This window comes from Mus caroli, unplaced genomic scaffold (assembly GCF_978045245.1).
Source record: "Mus caroli unplaced genomic scaffold, Mus_caroli_1 scaffold_22, whole genome shotgun sequence".
In the NCBI taxonomy this organism is placed as follows: domain Eukaryota; kingdom Metazoa; phylum Chordata; class Mammalia; order Rodentia; family Muridae; genus Mus; species Mus caroli.
The window spans coordinates 7,940,989-7,958,334 of NW_028227277.1; positions in this window are offsets into that span (position 1 = coordinate 7,940,989).

The following is a 17,346-nucleotide window of genomic DNA, read 5'->3' on the forward strand; positions in this document are numbered from 1 at the left end:
TAGCTTTTTTTTGTCTTTGTTCTTGATTTTTTTTTAAATTAGTGTTTTTTATTTGGGGTTAAATTGTTTTAGGGTTGCCATGCAATGGTAGCCCATGCCTTTAATCCAAACACTTGGTAGGCAGAGGTAGTGAATTTCATAGTTCGAGGCCAGCCTGGTCTACAGAGGGAGATCCAGGACAGATAGGGATACACAGAGAAACCCAGTCAGGAAAAACTAAAAAACAAACAAACAAACAAACAAACAAACACAAAACAAAAAACAACAAAACAAACAAGCAAACAAACAAACAAACAAAAAAACAACCGAAAGAAAAAAAAAAAAAGAAAGAAAGAAAGAAGGAAAGTACTTTATGGAAAATTTTTTCTTCTTGTGTAATTTTTTTTAGAATGTTATGGGTATTTTTTAAGCATTTTTAGGGTTTTTAGAAGTGTTTTTAGAGGCTTTTTTGTTTGTTTTCAGTATTTTAGTGTAATTTTAGTGATTAATCTTGGTATTATAAAGATTTTTGGTTGTTTTAGGTTTTGGGGGGTTTTGGGTGATTTACAGTTTTTTTTTCTTTTAGGGCATTATCAGCTTTTTTTTTTTTAATATTAAGGATTTGTTTTTGGAGTTTTAGAGTAAGAATATAAGGTCCCATGATAATATTTTTCTCTGAGTTACTAGAGCCACCATACCTAGAAGAATAAACTGGGATTACCGTAAATACTTGAACTGATAAAAGCTTGGAAGTATCATTTCCTTCCTGACTAGTTATGGTCTTATTTTCTCCCCAGGTTACACCCTCATGCCCAATAAAAGGAAAATATAAAAATTCACAGTTTACTAGCTTTGGATTTTCTTCTATCTTTGGGGATGGACAAAGTAACGTTTTAGAATCCTCACCATTCAGGAATTATGATAAGCAGGAAACTTCAGTAAATTCCCAATGGCACCGTTTCCTATTAGCCATTACTGGGAAGCCAGGCTCAAGTATGTCTACTCCAGGAATTTTCACAACACTGCTCCATGACTCACTGTGCCAGTCCCAGGACCACATCTCCCTTGCTCTGTTACAGTGAGATGTAAAGCCCGCTTCCTTTGGCCTCTCTCTTATTTCTCTAAGCTCTCCATTCTCACTCTCAAGGAGACTCCACCATCTTGCAAACATAAATATGGGTGAACTCTCTAGGGACTGTTTGAAAGCCCTAAGAGCAGTTGGTGTTGTTACAACACTGGTAACATCACAGGGGATACCAAGAGATCTCCAGGATACAATAGAATGCTCAGACAAGGAATTGTTTATGTCATGGGAAACAGGCTTTGCCTTTCTGTTAAAGTTCTCCCTCTACTGAACAGAAGCTGAATTGCCTATCCTGGAGACTCTCCTGGGACATAAATACTGATCACCTCCTTTTCAAATGCCAGAGATCTCAGACAATGAGTGTTTTCAGTGTAAGTACAGTGTGAAAATGGTGTGATTTATTCCCAAATTGGGTTAACCTGGAAGAACAGTGACAGGATGAAGAGAAGAGCCAGACCATTCAATTGGTAGCAGAAGACTTGAGATGTCTACTTTCTTCCTATGCTCTAGCCACAACTAAACTAAAAAAATCAAGCAAACAAACAAAGAAACAAACAAAAAACTTGTTATAAAGAAATTCCAGAATCACTAACAGCAAGTGGTAATTGAGGATGGGAGGGACCTTCTCAGGAAGACCTTGCCTGGAGATGATGCCCACAGACAGAGATCAGGAAAACAAGATACCTCAGATCTGACACTCTGACCCAGAGACAAGAACAAAAGATGTACTATATCTTTATGTTCCATGCTCGGTCAGAAAGGTTATAAGATGCTCATCTCAGCAGACACTGGCCACCTGATGTTTATCCCGATTTGTCAATAAATTTTCAAATTATATATGTCTAAAACAGTTCTTGTCTGTCCCTTATCCACTTCCTATTTTTTGACTGAATTAACCACAGTATACCACAACTGAGTGCCTCCATATGTGGTTTATATGTCTAGAATCTAAAAACACCCCTTCATTTTATGCAGATTGCAGGCCCTATTATCCAGTGAAGTGTTTTCTGGAGAGAGATAATGACCACCAAGCCTGAAAATGGACACTGACCTCTAGAGTTCTTCATTTCTTGGGAAGGATAGACCTGCTAAGACCTATGGGGCCATATACTCATAAATTTCATATTAACATGGAAAACACAACTTTTCGCCCTTGGTGATTAAAATCCTAATTAAAATCTCAAAATTAAGCATTTTATTATAAAGACTGTCAACTTGCTTCTGCAGCCCACACACTCTCTTTAGCAGATTAGTCTCTGAGGGACCTGGGATGCAAGATGGTGTTCTCACCTGGTCCCAGAGTACGGGCTCGACCTGGAGGCCAACACTTCTCTGGTGAGGAAAGTACAGGGAGGTCTGGTCTCAGCTCTTTCTCTTAGCTGAAGTGGAAGTCACAAAGGGACACTGTCCAAGAAGCTATGTTGTTTCTGCAGCTGGCCTGCACTTATGCACAGATTGCTCTCTGAGGGACCCAGGATAGAAGATGGCAATCTCACCTGATCCTGGGGTCAGAGCCCTCTCTGGAGGCCAGCTAGAGAAATTAGACAACAAAAGGAGATCAAGGGGTTAATAATTGAAAAGGAAGAATTAAAAAAAAATCGATATATATATATATATATATATATATATATATATATATATATATATATTTAAATCGATATTTGCAGATGATATGGTAGTACATATAAATGACCCTAAAATCTAATAAACGGCTTCAGAGAAGTAGCTGGATATAAAGTGAACTCAAACAAATCAAAAGTCTTTCTCTACACAAAGGATAAACATACTGAGAAAGAAATGGGGAAACAACACCCTTCACAATAGTCACAAATAATATAAAATATCTTGCTGTGACTCTAAGTGAAAGTTCTGTATGATAAGAACCTCAAGTCTCTGATGAAAGAAATCTATGAAGATCTCAGAAGATTCAAAGGTCTCCCATGCTCATGGATTGGCCAGATTAATATAGTAAAAATGGCTCTCTTGCCAAAAGTAATCTAGATTCAATGTAATCCCTACCACATTCCAACTGAAGTCTTCACTGAGTTAGAAAGGCCAATTTGCAAATTCATCTGTAATAACAAAAATCCTAGGATAGCAAATATTCTTCTCAACAATAAAAAAAATCTCTGGTGGAATCACCATGCCCAGAAGATGTTCTAACTTTTAATAAGCTGACCTCAAGCTGTACTACAGAGCAATTGTGATAAAAATTGCATGGTATTGGTATAGAGAAGACAGGTAGATCAATGGAAAAAATTGAAGACCCAGAAATGAACACACACACACCTGTGATCACTTGATCATTGACAAAAGAGCCAAAACCATCCAGTGGAAAAAAGACAGCATTTTCAAAAAATGGTGCTGGCTCAACTGGAGTTTATGTTGTAGAAGAATGTGCATTGAACCATTCTTATCCACTTGTACAAAGCTCAAGTCTAAGTGGCTCAAGAAACTCCACCTAAAACCACAGACACTGAAACTTATAGAGGAGAAAGTGGGGAAAAGCCTGGAAGATATGGGCACAGGGGAAAAATTCCTTAACAGGAAAGCAATGGCTTGTGCTGTAAGATTGAGAATCCACAAATGGGACCTCATAAAATTGCAAAGCTTCTGTAAAGCAAAAGACACTGTCAATAAGACAATAAGGGCCGGGCAGTGGTGGCACATGCCTTTAATCCCAGAACTTGGGAGGCAGATCTGGCGGGGTTCTGAGTTTGAGGCCAGCCTGCTCTACAGAGTGAGTTCCAGGACAGCCAGGGCTACACAGAGAAACCCAGTCTCGAAAAATCAAAACCAAACTCAACCAAACCAAACCAAACCAAACAAACAAACAAAAAAAGAAAAAAGGCCACCAACAGATTGGGAAATAATCTTTATCCATCGTAAATCTTATAGGGGACTAGTATCCACTATATACAATGAACTCAAGAAGGTAGACTATATAGAATCCAACAACCCCATTAAAAGATGTGTTATAGACTTAAACAAAGAATTCCCAATTGAGGAATGCCGATTGGCATAGAAATGCCTGAAAAAAATCTTCAACATCCTTAATCATCCGGGAAATGCAAATCAAAACAGCCCTGAGATTCTACCTCACACCATTCAGAATGGCTAAGAACAAAAAATCAGGTGACATTAGATGCTTGGGCCGATATGGAGACAGAGTAACACTCCTCTATTTCTGGTGGGATTGCAAGCTTGTTTAATGACTTTGGAAATCAGTCTGGCGGTTCCTCTGAATATTGGACATAGTACTACCAGATGTCCAGCAATACCTCTTCTGGGTTTATACCCAGAAGATGTTATAACTTTTAATAAGGACACGTGTTCCACGATGTTCATAGCAGCCTTATTTATAATAGCCAGAATCTGGAAATTACCCAGATGTCCCTCAACAGAGGAATGGATACAGAAAATGTGGTATATTTATACAATGGAGTACTACTCAGCTATTAAAAAGAATGAATTTATGAAATTCTTAGGCAAAAAGATAAGATCCATCATCCTGAGTGAAGTAACCCAATCACAAAAGAGCACACATAATAGGTACTCACTGATAAGTGGATATTAACCCAGAAACTTAAATTACCCAAGATACAATTTGTAAAACACATGAGTCTTAACAAGAAGGAAGACCAAAGTCTGGATACTTCATTCCTTCCAAGAAGGGGGAACAAAATATCCATGGAAGGAGTTACAGAGACAAAGGTCAGAGCTGAGACAGAAGGAAGGACCATCCAGAGATTGTCCAACATGGGGAACCATCCCATCAACAACCACCAAACCTAGAGATTGTTTCAGATGGTAGCAAGGTTCTGCTGACAGGAACCTGATACAACTGAGGGTGTGCCAGTGCCTCAAATAAAGAAGTTGATGCTCAGAGTCATCTATTGGATGGAACACAGGGCCCTTAATAAAGGAACTAACCAAAGACTGCAACATAAAACCTGTCACAAAAGGAACTGGATTACTGCTCAAACATTTTGGCACAGGAAACACCTTTGTAAATAGAATACCAATAATTCAGGCATTGAGATTAACAGTTACTAAACATGGCCCTCATTGAATTGAAAAACATTCTGTAAGGCAAAGTTAAGCTTCAAAACCACAAAATTGAAACCAATAAATGAGAAAAATATCATCACCGATCCTTCACCTGACAGTGTTATAATCAAACATATATAAAGGACAGACAAAATTAGATGTCCACAAAAGAAATAACCCAATTTAATAGTAGGGTAAGTAGGGCTCAGTGCTAAGCAGAGCATTGTCAAAACAGGAAGATCAAATGGCCTAGAATCACTTGAAGAAACGTTCAAATTTCTAAGTCATCAAGGAATTTCAAATCAAAAATGTGTCTGAATTCAATTAAACTGTTTGTCACCTGTAAGAATAGCTGAGATTAAAAACCACAAATCATAGCAAATGGTGCCATGGATTTGGAGTGAAGAGAACACATATCAGTTTCTCATGGTGTCTTAGTCTGGGTTTCTATTCCTGCACAAACATCATGACCAAGAAGCAAGCTGGGGAGGAAAGGGTTTATTGGGCTTACACTTCCATACTGCTGTTCATCACCAAAGGAAGTCAGGACTGGAACTCAAGCAGGTCAGGAAGCAGGAGCTGATGCAGAGGCCATGGAGGGATGTTCTTTACTGGCTTGCCTCCCCTGGCTTGCTCAGCCTGCTCTCTTATAGAACCCAAGACTACCAGCCCAGGGATGGTCCCACCCACAAGGGGCCTTTTCCCCTTGATCACTAATTGAGATAATGCCTTATAGTTGGATCTCATGGAAGCATTTCCTCAACTGAAGCTCCTTTCTCTGTGATAACTCCAGTTGTGTGAAGTTGACCCAAAATAGCCAGTACAATTGACCCCTTGTCAACTTGACACACAAAGACATCACTAGTAAGTCTCAACCCTTCCTAAACTGAAATGTGCCTTGCACTCCCCCCAGAGCTTTTGTCTCTAGTTGCATATGTAGCATTGGACGGCCTAGTAGGTCATCAATTGGAGGAGATGCCCTTGGTCTTGCGAAGATTATATGCCCCAGTACAAGGAGAATGCCAGGGCCTGAAGCACGAGTGGGTGGGTTGGGGAGCAGTGTAGGGGGAGGGTACAGGGGACTGTCAGGATAGCATTTGAAATGTAAATAAAGAAAATAACTAATAAAAAAGAAAAATAATATCAACAGCAACAGAATTCTGTTTTCAGACCTCCAGTTTTTTATGTTTCAGGAGCCTTAGATCACATGAAGGTGGGTGGAGAGTTCATGGAGGAATGGATGTAGTCCTGGGCTCTCATGCTGCTGAGTGAAGCTTGGCTTTGTGCAGGGGTCTCAGAGATCAGGGAAGATGGGTGATGTAAGGGAAGCACTTCCTCTATGTGTCTGGGGTCTGATGAATGTGCAGAAGAGGTTTTGAACTTCTTTATTCTTTCATTTTCCATTTTTGGGGGTGCCCTGTTTTGTTCCATTCCAAAAGCCTTTGAATTGTATTTTCTTGCCTGTCTTCAAGTGAATTATTTGTTTCCTCTCTAAGGGCTTCTACCTGTTAGCCTGTGGTTTTCTGCATTTTATAAAGGTGTTATTTTATCTTCATTAAGGGTATTTGGCATCTTCATGAGATGCAATTTTAGCTCATATTCTTGCTCTTCATGAGTGTTTAAATATCCAGGGTAGGAAAACTGGGTTTTGATAATGCCAAATTACATTGGCCTCTGTCGATTATGTCCTTTTTATTTTTCTTTCACCATCTGGTCATTTCTGTTGTTAACTTGCCTGGGTATCTGGGACTGGATCAGTACTCTTTGGATACAAATAGTGTAGTGTGACCTGGATTCCAGAGGGCCTCCTGGGAGTCAGGAAGTGCAGTATCTCATTAGGGCATGCATTCAGTGTCCTTGCTTGGTGCAACCATCATATCCCACTGTCTCTGGTTTAGATAGATCTAATAGGAGCCAAGTTGGCTTTGGGGTCTGGGGAAGGCATATTGATCTTCAATAGTTTCAGTTGGAGATGCAAAGTGGAAAGACAATAGTACTCAGGAAGAGCTCGATAGATACCTCATGTGCTTATCTCAGTGGAGGTCCCAAATGATGTGGGTATTCAGCCAAAGGGCTCACCTATGTTCCTAATTATGGAAGAGCTTCTGTCAGACAGGTAGGTTAGAAGGGTTGGGAGATGCATCCTGCTTTCATAAATTCAGACTACAGAGGTCCTTGAGGTGAAAAATTTTTATATAATATTGAAATTCTGTTTTGGAAGTTGTCTTAGTCAGGGTTTCTATTCCTGCACAAACACATGACCAAGAAGCAAGTTGGGGAGGAAAGGGTTTATTCGGCTTACACTTCCATGCTGCTGTTCATCACTAAAGAAAGTCAGGACTGGAACTCAGACAGGTTAGGGAGCAGGAGCTGATGCAGAGGCCATGGAGGGATGTTCTTTACTGGCTTGCCTCCCCTGGCTTGCTCAGCCTGCTCTCTTATAGAACCAAGACTACCAGCCCAGGGATGGTCCCACCCACAAGGGGCCTTTCCCCCTTGATCACTAATTGAGAAAATGCCTTACAGTTGGATCTCATGGAGGCATTTCCTCAACTGAAGCTCCTTTCTCTGTGATAACTCCAGCTGTGTCAAGTTGACACACAAAACCAGCCAGCACAGAAGTCAATATTAGCATATATATGGACAATGAAGATTGGAAGGGAAATTGGACCATTTACTGTAAGCTAAGTTCTAAGGATTAGGGTTTTTAGAGGACACCTTGGAAGAATCACCATTAGCAAGACGTTAAGTATTAGTGAAATAATATGTCATGCCAATTATGATGCATTGGGTTAAAAATCCTGAGTGTAAACAAGCTATGACATGTCAAATTTATTCTCATTAGAATACATTGAATTTTCTAAAAAATAATTACTTATAATAGACTGAGATGTTATTTGTAATGAAGAAACTGAAATTATATTTGTTGGTGTATAGATGTATAGTGGGCATCACATTGCATTGCAAATATCTGTGGTTAATGAATAACATCTTTACTATTACATATATAATTCATGAAAGAGGAAGACTTTCCATCCATATAGATTGATGAGTGCAGATACTCAAAAGTGCTTCAATGATTTGTATAAATCATACTTCTGTGCCATATCAAACCTTGTACCAAGTGATTCAAAAAATACAAATCAATATCTAATTAATGGGGAAAAACAGGATAAGAATGGTTTACAAATAAATGACAACAAAATTTAATGAAAATACAACAGCAACCCTCATAAGATTATTCTCTGACATGAAAATAGGATAGAGGCCATCACATGTTCCACAGAGCATGACATGGAAACAGATATCTGATTTCAACAAGAAATAAAGGGACAAGAAACTGGAATGAAGCTATGTAATATCATCTGTGAAACATAGATGAAAACTTTGTTTTATAAACTCATAAAGTTCTGTAGTGGATAGCTTAAGATTGCCACCCAACAGAATAACTTAAAGGAAAATAGAAACCAAAGAGTCCCTTGATAGTCAGGAAGGACACGATGATGTGTGCTCTGCCTTCTTTCCTCCAAATTAAGTACATAGCATGAGCTTTAGGCAAAAAGAAAAGAGATTTTAAGAAATACTATTTTTGTTCCAAGCAACATGGAGGATGTCTCTGCAGAAAAGCACAGGGAGCCTCACCTCTAAATCTGGGCAAATACAAGTTCAAGATTATTAAAGACCTAAATATTTGACCTGTAGACTTGTTTTAATTAGTATGGTATGGATCCCAGTCCATTGCTCATGTGCATCAAATGACTTCCAAAAGACTGCTACAGCCCAGGATGGCATTTCAATAGCAGTCACGGTGAAGTGAAGAGTCAGCCTCCATGCACATTCCCAGTTAATTTGACATGGTATTAGCACCAGGTATATAACAATTATAGAATATGACAATAGGACTCTTAATTTACCCAGTATACAGGTCTACAGTCTACCTTATATTAATAGTAATTTTTTCAATTTAGTTTCAAATTTTAGGTAAGTCATTAACTTTATTTCCTTTGTCAATGTCATTAGTTTGAAATATTTAGCTGTATACACAAACAGTGGGTTCTTTCTCTTCCTCACCATGTAACTTTAAGAACCCCTGAAAATGAATTATTATATCAATCACTATTTTAATACTTTGAAATGTGTCGCAGTTTAGTATAGTTTTAATGCAATTATACTACATTTCATAATGCTGGACAATGTGAAAGTCTGGATTCTCTCTTTTGAGTGTTTGTTGATAATATATGTTGGAAGATAACTTTTCATCTGCCTTGAATTCACAATCCCCACTTTTGTCAAGAACTCAATATGAAGAGACTGCATCACTGCCTATATTTAATTATCTGCCAACGCCTCATTATGATCATGAATCTAAATGCCTCCATAAAGGTGATACCTAATTCTGGTTTCCAACAGATGAGCATGCATTGTTTCATGGAAATATGTGTGTATGTGTTGGTCTACTATACCTGGTTATATGTATAATATTACTTATATACCTGTGAATATACATATACTTTGCTTTATGAAATGGTATTTAAATGAGTCTCATCCTGCAATTCTGAATTTGATACTGAATGTGGAAAAAGAATGCTAGTCTCATATTCTGTTACCAAAATAATCTTTTTATCCAATTACACAAATGCTCAGGCACAGGTTAGGATTATTATCACTATCAGATACAAGGTCAATATTTCTATTAACTACTCAATAAATTTAACATTATTTAGTAGTTAATATTTATTCACAATTCCTTTCCATTCATCCTATGTCATGTTCCATGGATACATAGGGAAAATTCTGGCCTTAATCTCTACATCTGAGGTCTGAAAAGATAAGTCTACGAGAATCATTGTACTTCTTGTGGAAAAGAACCTGTTCTCCATGTGGCTATTAGGTCTGAGATCCAAAGTGTGAGATGTTATCATTTGTGGCTGCAGAAAATGTGGGAAAAAAGTGTTAAAATCATTTACCTTGTAGCGAATCAATGCGGTTGCAACTTTTTTCTTTCATAAACCAAGGTTTCTTGTGCTTTTATGTTTTTGCCTCTCATCCCATCCCCTATTCAATTTTCATGTCTTTGGGAATAAAGGAATATATTTTTCAATTGGTAGCCACAGTACACTGTGCACTCTGATTGTGATGGTTGCTTCACATTATTATCCTTCTCTGTTAGGTGAGTAGGAATTTTATTTCTGATGTATTCTGAATTTTCCCATACCTATTTGCAAAAATTGTGGAAATTCTCATTGAGGACAATTGTTTAAGCTAAAATAAGTTTTAAAAATACAAATATATGAACTGTGTCAATATACTTTTGGGATTAGAAAGAAAAACTTAGCGCTGAACTCTTTATTGAAAATTACAAATTTTAGCAAAAGACCATCTTTGGTGTCGTTACTCCTGATGAGAGGTAATAGAAAATAATAACTGATGAACTGCCAGCTGTGCTGGGGCAGAGAAGATCTCTGTGCTCAGACATCACATAAAGGATCTCAAATTATTAGGAAGACTGAGGTATTAAAAGAAAACTCATAAAATTTTTACAAGATAGAAATAGTAAGAACACACTAAAAAGTGATATTAACTTGATGTGTAAAAGAGAAGATAATATTCTGGGCATATGTTATATTGTATCGTTGTGTATATCTTGAAATGGATAAATATAATTAAATAAAATGGATTTTAAAATGAGTAGCCTGATTGGTGATATAACAGTTGAACGTATTAAAAGCATCATCTATAAACATAGAAAACAAATACAAAGCATGTTCTAAAATATTATTCATAATTTTCTTCCTGTGAATAAAATTAGTATTTTCTTAATGTTTAAGTTCAAAGACTTTTTGTTATTTGGAAATATGTAAAATATTCTTATTGATAAAATATTTTCTCTACTAGAAATACTCATAATCTTCATTAGGTAAGCTGATTGTTAGTCAATATACACAACTATATAATGTGTTTTGAATACTCTCATACTGTCAGGTTGTATCTAATAAGGGCTTTTGAAAATATTACTTAATGATTCAATATATAAAATTTTATGCTCCTTCATTATGCTTAATTCCTAAAGAGTATTTTGTATGTTTTGTAATAATTTAGTAGTGAACATTAGACATAGTATCCTCACCTATGGATATTATTAAATATGCATTAATGATATTTTTAGGGTATAAAAGGATAGAAATAAAAAAGTTGAACAAAACTTAGATATATTAGTTGATTCTCAAAGTATTCAATAATATTAAGAAGTTTAATGTTTAAATTGCATTTAAATAAAAATTATAAAGAGAATCTGTTAGGTATTTCATATGTAGTGGAAGTCATGCTGTTTTATATATCTGTGGAATTACAACTCCAAGGTTATTGTATGGCAGTCTTAAACAATAGGACTGTAATTTAGTTCAAGGATGGCATTCAGAGATAAAACAATGTTTATTTATTTTCATGAATACAAAATGTATCATATCATAGTGCCCAATGTGTATGAATTCTTAGATTTTATTCGGCTCTAAAGATCCCTAATATATGAGGCTTATTTCAAGACATTTAGACAGAAATTTAGCATATCTCATATTACAAACTTTACTGCAGTTGAAATTTTATATTTCACACATCTCCCTTACTTTAATAACAAGTAAGTAAAGTAATAATAGCAAGCCCTTCTTGGCATCTGCAGTAGTGTCTGGGTGACTATATATGGGATGGCTCCCCAGGTGGGTCAGTCTCTGGATGGCCTTTCCATCACTCTCTGCTCCACACTTTGCCTCCATATTTGCTCCTGTGAATATTTTGTCCCCCTTTCCAAGAAGGAAATTCTGGAGGGCACTGGAATCCATGCTAAATTTCTTTTTGATACACTTCGATGGGAGGTGCCAAAGACGTGGAGGGTTTGGACAAGGGAAAAAGAGAAAAGATGCAGGTTTTAGAAGTATGAAAGTTGGTGTTGGAAGATCAAGTGTGGATGGGTTTGAGTCTTTGGGCAGGAGACCAGCCAGGAAACTACTGGAGGAGATGGTCATTTTTGACTCCATCTCAGCTTTCTATGAACACTCTCTGGGTAAGTGTGTGTTCAGTCACTAATTTCCATGCGTGGCTGGGGGCACAGAGATGTTGCCACCTGCACGAGGAAGTTGCCTGACTTGTCCAAAGTTAGCAGGCTACTCAATGATCAAGTTGAGCTTTCAACCACCATTTACTGCCATTCTCCGGAACTTAGACGTACAGTTAAGTTGGCTTTCTTCTCTCAGTGAATGATAGGGCTGTCAGTTCCTCCCTGGAGTTGAAGGCAGTAGGGTACAGAAAGAGAGAATTGGACTCTTAGTGGGCAGTGGAGAACTGAAGCATTTGTTTAACCATGTCGAGTCCCACCTGTGCTTGAAATCATGTGCATAAAAGCCTTCCAAACACACACATACACACACATTCTGAGGAACTCTTCTGCAGGTCTCATCATCTTAACTCAGAGTCAGTTCCTGTTCAAATTGGGGGCGACGGTGAGAGAACAGTGAGTTGCTTCCTCTAAGCCATACAATCCCATCTGCTGAGTATCCAGCACGTGCTATTGCTCAACCTCCCAGAAGATGCTAGGTACCACTTTGATGTTGAGGTACTTGCTCTGAAGGCCAGTGTCCATAAGCTCTGTGGTAACTATGTGGATGAGAAAGGGAGACAAACTCCTGTGCAAGAAATCACAAATCTCTTGCCTTAAAGCCACACCCATTCATCTTCTCCTAGTGCTGGAGTCCAGAAGTCTGAGATGGCTTTGATGAACTCTCAGGGTCTCTAAAAGGCAATTCAACGTGTCCCGAGAGAGGCTGCTCATAACAAATACTGTACTGGCTGGTTTTGTGTGTCAACTTGACACAGGCTGGAGTTATCACAGAAAAAGGGGCTTCAGTTGGGGAAGGGCCTCCATGAGATCCAGTTGCAAGGCATTTTCTCAATTAGTGATCAGGTGGGGAGGCCCATTGTGGGTGGTGCCATCCCTGGGCTGGTAGTCTTGGGTTCTACAAGAAAGCAATCTGAGTAATACAGTAAGTAACTTCCCTCTGTCTGTGGCCTCTACATCAGCTCCTGCTTCCTGACCTGCTTGATTTCCTGTCCTGACTTCCTTTGGCGATTGTCTTTGTCAAGGTTTCTATTCCTGCATAAATATCATGACCAAAAAGCAAGTTGGGGAGGAAAGGGTTTATTCGGCTTACACTTCCATAACTGCTGTTCATCACCAAATTAAGTCAGGAACTGGAACTCAAGCAGGTCAGGGAGCAGGAGCTGGTGCAGAGGCCATGGAGGGCTGTTCTCTACTGGCTTGCTTCCCCTGGCTTGCTCAGCCTGCTCTCTTATAGAACCAAGACTACCATCCAGAGATGTTCCCACCCACAATGGGCTCCCCCCCCCCATCACTAATTGAGAAAATGCCTTACAGCTGGATCTCATGGAGGCATTTCCTCAACTGAAGCTCCTTTCTCTGTGATAACTCCAGCTGTGTCAAGTTGACACAAAACCAGCCAGTACAATTGACCCCTTGTCAACTTGACACACAAACACATCACTAGTAATCCTCAACGCTTACATTCTTACTCATCCCCAAGATCTAAATAACTTAAAACTCTCACAGTCTTTACATATTCTTAAAATTTCAATCTCTTTAAAATATCCATCTTTTTTAAAATTCAAAGTCTTTTTACAATTAAAAGTCTCTTAACTGTGGGCTACACTAAAAAACTTCCTTCAAGAGGGAAATATCAGGGCACAGTCACAATCAAAAGCAAAAATCAATCTCCAACTGTCCAATGTATGGGATCCAACTCATGATCTTTTGGGCTCCTCCAAGGGCTTGGATCACTTCTCCAGCCCTGTCCATTGTAGCACACGTGTCGTTCTCTAGGCTCCAGATGCCTGTACTCCACTGCTGCTGCTGCTCTTGGTGGTCATCTCATGGTACTGGCATCTCCAAAACACTGCGAGACCCCTTCAGTCCTGGGCCTTCAATTGCAACTGAGGCTGTACCTTCACCAATGACCTTCCATGCCCTCTCAAAGTGCCGAGCCTCAGCTGCTCTGCATGACCCCTTCATGCCTTCAAAATCAGTACCACCTGGGTGACCCTTACATATTACCAAGTCCCACTGCAGCAGGAGTACAACCTTGGCAATCTCTGGAACACAGCCTCTTTGTGATTTCAGAAAACACTTCCCAGAAGTTGTCACCTCAATGATGCTGGTCTCTTCTTAATCACCGCTAATTTCTTAGCTCCAGCTAACCAGCATCAATAGTCCCAGTAATGCAAAGTTTTTGCTTATGTAGTTCTGATATTTTATTAATCTAAGCTGATTCTACAGCCCCAGCTAACCAGAAGTACAGAATCTTCAAAGTCAAAACAGCAATGGCCCTGAAAAGAGTCTTTAATTTTCCCTCTGAAATTTCACAAGCCAGGCCTCCATCTTCTGAACTGTTCTCAACATTATCTTCCAAGCTCCTACAAAATATCAGACAGAGCTCTTAACAATGAATAGATATTCAAGCCCAAGGTTCCAAAGTCCTTCCACAGTCCTCCCCCAAACATGGTCAGGTTGTCACAGGAATACCCCAATTTGTCTTAGTCTGGGTTTCTATTCCTGCACAAACATCATGACCAATAAGCAAGTTGGGGAGGAAAGGGTTTATTCGGCTTACACATCCATACTGCTGTTCATCACCAAAGGAAGTCAGGACTAGAACTCAAGCAGGTCAGAAAGCAGGAGCTGATGCAGAGGCCATGGTGGGTTGTTCTTTACTGGCTTGCCTCCTCTGGCTTGCTCAGCCTGCTCTCTTATAGAACCCAAGACTACCAGCCCAGGGATGGTCCTACCCACAGGGGGTCTTTCCCCCTTGGTCACTAATTGAGAAAATGCCTTACAGTTGTATCTCATGGAGGCATTTCCTCAACTGAAGCTCCTTTCTCTGTGATAACTCCAGCTGTGTCAAGTTGACCCAAAACTAGCCAGTACACATGGGAATACAAACTTCTACATTTATTTCAGAATGGTATATTGTGGTTCCTCAGACAATTGTCATTAGCTCTATCTTAAGAACCAGTTTTGCCACACCTGAGTATTTAACCAAAATTTGCTCTGCCACCCCACAAGGACACTTGTTCAACTATATTCCTAGCAGCTTTGTTCTTAATAACTGGAGAGTTGACACAACACTCATGTCCTTCGCCTGAAGAATGGGTGAATTAGATGCTTCTCTTTTATACAATGAAATACTATTAAGCTACTAAATACAAGACATGATTAATTTTGCAAGAAAATTGAGAAAACTGATGAATAGTATACTGTGTGATGTAACCCAGACTGAAAAAGTGATGCATTGTATGTCTTCACTTATTAGTGCATCTTTTTCACAACATAAAGTGTAAATATAAAGTAGTCCACAAACAAAAGAAGCCAAATAAAAAGGAGGGCCCAAGGGAAGGTGTTTGAATCTCACTCAGAAGGCAAAATAAAATTGTTTTGATGGTATATGTTGGGAGGGCAATGTATGAGACTGGCTGTGGTAGGGACATCATCTGGAGGGACAGCAGTGTAAAGAGAAAGGAAATAATTGGAGTGTGGTATGGTGGCATCTTTAAGATGTGCCTGGGGCCATGCTGGAAGTTGTCTCCTGTGAATCTATAAGACTCCTAGTATTGGGAGATATGGAAGCCAATATGGTCACCTCATATAACCTGGCAGGACTCCCAGTGGATGAATGAAGGCACCAAAACATGCACAGAACCCAAAATGTGTCCTGTCTAAAATACATTCAGTGAAAAAATGAAACAGAAACTGATAGAATGGCCAAACAACGACTGGCACAACTGATGATCCATCTCATGAACAAAATCCAATCCCTGGCACTATTAATGACACCATGTTGTACTTGCAGACAGAAGCCTAGCATATCTGGGCTTGAGAGGCTCCTTCCAACAATGGAAACAAGTGCAGAGACACACAGTTTAACATTGGGCCGGATGCAGAACGTCTCTTCTGGGGGAAGGATCCCTGGACCCAAAGAAGATAGAGACTCAAGAAGACCAATAGAAACAACCAACCTGGTCCTTTGAGGACTCACTGTGATTCAACAACAAACCACCAAAATGCTAACATGGGCTTGATATAGGCCTCCAAACACGTTTAAACCATGTACAGCATTGTCTTTGTGTGTCACACAACAACTGGTTTGGGCATTGTCCCTGTCTCTGATGCCTGTCTCTGGATCCTGCTCACCCTGACAGGACTGTGTTGTCCAGACTCACTTGAAGATGGTGAAGAGAATGATTCTATTACTGCAGTTACTTAATGGGCCAGGGTAAGTTCATACTCAAAACAGGAATCCCTTTTCTCAGAGGAGAAGACGTGGGTAAATGAGGGGTGGGGCTGATTGAAGGGAGAGTAGGTGGAGAAAAGGAACTGCCACTACACAAGAGATATAAAGTGAATTTGTCAATGAATAAATAAATGAAGGAACAAGCAAAGAAATCAATGAAAATGGCTGTATTTTCTTTTGGTTGAGGACTGGAGTTCTATATCTAGTTATCATATCAGGCAATTTATACATATTTTCAATATTTTTATATAATCTTTCTTATACTACAGTCGTTATCACCCTGGTGGTCTACCCCATCACTGTTCATATCCCATATGTCCTCCCCCTATCTCTGAGGTTTTCTCCCCACACTGGACCCCACTAGTCCTCCTCGTTCTCTGGGCCTCAAGTCTCTGGAGGGTTTTGGTACATGTTCTCTAAATGAACACAAACCCCACACTCCTCTGCTGTATATGTGTTGGTAGTCTCATATCAGCTGATGTATGCTGCATGGTTTGTGGTCCAATGTCTAAAAGATCTCAGGGTCCAGGTTAATTGAGACTACTTGCTGGTACTCATACAGGGTTGCCCCCCTGCTCAGCTTCCTCCAGTTTTTCCATAATTCAACCAACATGGTCAGTAGCTTCTTTCCATTGGTTGGGTGTAAATATCTGCATCTACCTCTTTCAGCTGCATGTTGGGTCTTTAGGAGGGCAGTGATGGGAGAACACCATGGCCTCTGTAATAGTGTCAGGCTTTGGGTCTCCACTTGAGATGGAAACCACTTTGAGACTGTGGTGGCACCTCGTTTTCCTCCGCCTCCTCTCCATTTTTTTTCACTGCAGTTCTTTTTGACAGGAACAATTATGGGTTAGAGTTTTGACTGTAGAATGGTAACCCCAT